At 37.0% G+C, this 4,848-nt stretch overlaps 1 pseudogene; it reads right to left on the bottom strand.

The window, feature by feature from the left end:
* Window positions 1-4,238: 4,238 nt before the first annotated feature.
* On the bottom strand, window positions 4,239-4,444 carry LOC122904097 (annotated as a pseudogene).
* Window positions 4,445-4,848: the final 404 nt, after the last annotated feature.

Below are 4,848 nucleotides of genomic sequence, written 5' to 3'. Positions count from 1 at the left end.
GACACAGGGTATCAGAATGGAAAAAAAAAACAAAACCCATCTATATGTTGCCTCCAAGAAACTCATTTTAAGCCTGAAGACACCTCCAGATTTAAAGTGAGGGGGTGGAAAAGAATTTCCCATGCTAATGGACATCAGAAAAAATCAGGAGTGGCAATCCTTATATCAGATCAATTAGATTTTAAGAGATGAGGAAGGACACTATATCATACGCAAAGGGTCTATCCAACAAGAAGATCTAACAATTTTAAATATCTATGCCCCCAATGTGGGAGCAGCCAGCTATATAAACCAATTAATAACAAAATCAAAGAAACACATCGACAATAATACAATAATAGTAGGGGACATTAACACTCCCCTCACTGAAATGGACAGATCATCCAAGCAAAAGATCAACAGGGAAATAAAGGCCTTAAATGATACACTGGATGAGATGGACATCACAGATATATTCAGAACATTTCATCCCAAAGCAACAGAATACACATTCTTCTCTAGTGCACATGGAACATTCTCCAGAATAGATCACATCCTCGGTCCTAAATCAGGACTCAACCGGTATCAAAAGATTGGGATCATTCCCTGCATATTTTAAGACCACAATGCTCTGAAGCTAGAACTCAACCACAAGAGGAAGTTTGGAAAGAACCCAAAAACATGGAGACTAAACAGCATCTTTTTAAAGAATGAATGGGTCAACCAGAAAATTAAAGAAGAATTGAAAAAAATCATGGAAACAAATGATAATGAAAATACAATGGTTCAAAATCTGTGGGACACAACAAAGGCAGTCTTGAGAGGAAAATATATAGCGGTACAAGCTTTTCTCAAGAAACAAGAAAGGTCTCAGGTACACAACCTAACCCTACACCTAAAGGAGCTGGAGAAAGAACAACAAAGAAACCCTAACCCCAGCAGGAGAAGAGAAATCATAAAGATCAGAGCAGAAATCAATGAAATAGAAACCAAAAAAACAATAGAACAAATCAACAAAACTAGGACCTGGTTCTTTGAAAGAATTAATAAAATTGATAAACCCCTGGCCAGACTTATCAAAAAGAAAAGACAAAGGACCCCAATAAATAAAATCATGAATGAAAGAGGAGAGATCACAACTAACACCAAAGAAATACAAACTATTATAAAACATACTATGAGCAACTCTAGGCCAACAAATTTGACAATCTGGAAGAAATGGATGCATTCCTAGAAACATATAAACTACCATAACTGAACCAGGAAGAAATAGAAAGCCTGAACAGACCCATAACCAGTAAGGAGATTGAAATAGTCATTAAAAATCTCCAAACAAACAAAAGCCCAGGGCCAGACGGCTTCCCGGGGGAATTCTACCAAACATTTAAAGAAGAATTAATTCCTATTCTCCTGAAACTGTTCCAAAAAATAGAAATGGAAAAAAAACTTCCAAACTCATTTTTTGAGGCCAGCATCACCTTGATCCCAAAACCAGACAAGGATCCCATCAAAAAAGAGAGCTATAGACCAATATCCTTGATGAACACAGATGCGAAAATTCTCACCAAAATATTAGCCAATTGGATTCAACAGTACATTAAAGGGATTATTCACCACGACCAAGTGGGATTTATCCCAGGGCTGCAAGGTTGGTTCAACATCTGCAAATCAGTCAATGTGATACAACACATCAATAAAAGAAAGAACAAGAACCATATGATACTCTCAATAGATGCTGAAAAAGCATTTGACAAAGTACAGCATCCCTTCCTGATCAAAACTCTTCAAAGTGTAGGGATAGAGAGCACAAACCTCAATATCATCAAAGCCATCTATGAAAAACCCACCGCAAATATCATTCTCAATGGAGAAAAACTGAAAGTACTTCCACTAAGGTAAGGAACACGGCAGGGATGTCCATTATCACCACTGCTGTTCAGCATAGTACTAGAAGTCCTAGCCTCAGCAATCAGGCAACAAAAGGAAATTAAAGGCATCCAAATAGGCAAAGAAGAAGTCAAATTATCACTCTTCGCAGATGATATGATACTCTATGTGGAAAACCCAAAAGACTCCACTCCAAAACTGCTAGAACTTGTACAGGAATTCAGTAATGTGTCAGGATATAAGATCAATGCACAGAAATCAGTTGCATTTCTCTACACCAACAACAAGACAGAAGAAAGAGAAATTAAGGAGTCAATCCCATTTACAATTGCACCCCAAACCATAAGATACCTAGGAATAAACCTAACCAAAGAGGCTAAGAATCTACACTCAGAAAACTATAAAGTACTCATGAAAGAAATTGAGGAAGACACAAAGAAATGGAAAAATGTTCCATGCTCCTGGATTGGAAGAATAAATATTGTGAAAATGTCTATGCTACCTAAAGCAATCTACACATTTAATGCAATTCCTATCAAAGTACCATCCATCTTTTTCAAAGAAATGGAACAAATAATTTTAAAATTTATATGCAACCAGAAAATACCTCAAATAGCCAAAGGGATATTGAAAAAGAAAGCCAAAGTTGGTGGCATCACAATTCCAGACTTCAAGCTCTATCACAAAGCTGTCATCATCAAGACAGCATGGTACTGGCACAAAAACAGACACATAGATCAATGGAACAGAATAGAGAGGCCAGAAATAGACCCTCAACTCTATGGTCAACTAATCTTCGACAAGCAGGAAAGAATGTCCAATGGAAAAAAGACAGCCTCTTTAATAAATGGTGTTGGAAAAATTGGACAGCCACATGCAGAAAAATGAAATTGGACCATTTCCTTACACCACACACAAAAATAGACTCAAAATGGATTAAGGACCTCAATGTGAGAAAGGAATCCATCAAAATCCTTGAGGAGAACACAGGCAGCAACCTCTTCGACCTCAGCCACAGCAACATCTTCCTAGGAACATCGCCAAAGGCAAGGGAAGCAAAGGCAAAAATGAACTTTTGGGATTTCATCAAGATCAAAAGCTTTTGCACAGCAAAGGAAACAGTGAACAAAATCAAAAGACAGCTGACAGAATGGGAGAAGATATTTGCAAACGATATATCAGATGAAGGACTAGTGTCCAAAATCTATAAAGAACTTAACAAACTCAACACCCAAAGAACAAATAATCCAATCAAGAAATGGGCAGAGGACATGAACAGACATTTCTGCAAAGAAGACATCCAGATGGCCAACAGACACATGAAAAAGTGCTCTATATCACTCAGCATCAGGGAAATACAAATCAAAACCACAATGAGATATCACCTCACACCAGTCAGAATGGCTAAAATCAACAAGTCAGGAAATGACAGATGCTGGCGAGGATGCGGAGAAAGGGGAACCCTCCTACACTGTTGGTGGGAATGCAAGCTGGTGCAACCACTCTGGAAAACAGCATGGAGGTTCCTCAAAATGTTGAAAATAGAACTGCCCTATGACCCAGCAATTGCACTACTGGGTATTTACCCTAAAGATACAAACGTAGTGATTCAGGGGCACGTGCACCCGAATGTTTATAGCAGCAATGTCCACAATAGCCAAACTATGGAAAGAACCTAGATGTCCATCAACAGATGAATGGATAAAGAAATGTGGTATATATACATAATGGAATACTATGCAGCCATCAAAAGAAATGAAATCTTGCCATTTGCGACAACATGGATAGAACTAGAGCGTATCATGCTCAGCAAAATAAGTCAAGCGGAGAAAGACAACTATCATATGATCTCCCTGATATGAGGAAGTCGTGATGCAACATGGGGGCTTTAGTGGGTAGGAGAAGAATAAATGAAACAAGATGGGATTGGGAGGGAGACAAACCATAAGTGACTCGTTTATAAAAAATAAATAAATTTAATAAAAAAAATACACTTCTCTTGAGGAGCACTAAGCAATGTATAGAATTACTGAATCATTATATTGTATACTTAAAACTAATATAACACTGTATGTTAATTATACTGTAATAAAACTTTTTTAGAAAGAGCAGGGTTATTAAGGATGACTCTTTTTTTCACTAAATATTTTATTGTATACTGCTGCCAGTGTATATAAAATAATTAGCCTTGTGAAATAGAAATTTATGAAGATTCAGAGAAGTAGATGTGAAGCACTGACAAAAGCAGGACTTAATATAGTATGGTATGTGTTATAGGGATAAGATTTGCATAGATTTCAAATCCAGTTCTCTTTTAAATATTCACCGGTTCATAAAAAGTGGTTTAGAAAACCATCCAAAGATTTGTTTTGCTACAAAAAGGAACAGACTTTCTGGAGTCTTAAAGAATTCCTACCTGAAGATACTCTAGTCACCAGGGGTCATGTTCAGCAGTCTACAGACAGAATTGTTTCAAATCTGCAGCTGCCTGAGAAACCTTCATGTGGCTGAGTCTGGTTTCCAGCTGGAATTATTGAACCACTTTCTTCATAGCAGTGACTCTGGAGGAAGCATACATGGCACTTGTAAGAACTGGACAGATTCTGCAGTGGGTAGATTGGCAAGGCTCACTCTGTATCAAAAGAAGCCGCTGACTTCAACACTACAAAAACTATTCATGGTGCTGAATTTCCAGTCTCTACACCTGATTCACCAAGGATGATGAACTGGGAAACTAGAAATGAAAAGATTGAATTTCAGAAGTTAACAAATAAATATGACTACTTAGAAGAATTTATGTAGGAATATGGTCAAAATTTGAATAGAAAATACAGGTTAGGCAAATAGTAATATAAATTCCTTTAATATCAAGGTAATGATTTCACTGTAGCATCTTGGAAGTTAGCAAAATTTTTCTGAGCAGAAGTATAGCAAGATGGAAAAAGTAAGAATTTTATGTTGGTGTATAGTACAAATTGTAAA

This window comes from Neovison vison, chromosome 4, assembly GCF_020171115.1.
Source record: "Neovison vison isolate M4711 chromosome 4, ASM_NN_V1, whole genome shotgun sequence".
NCBI lineage: Eukaryota > Metazoa > Chordata > Mammalia > Carnivora > Mustelidae > Neogale > Neogale vison.
This window is presented reverse-complemented; position numbering and strand designations above follow the sequence as displayed.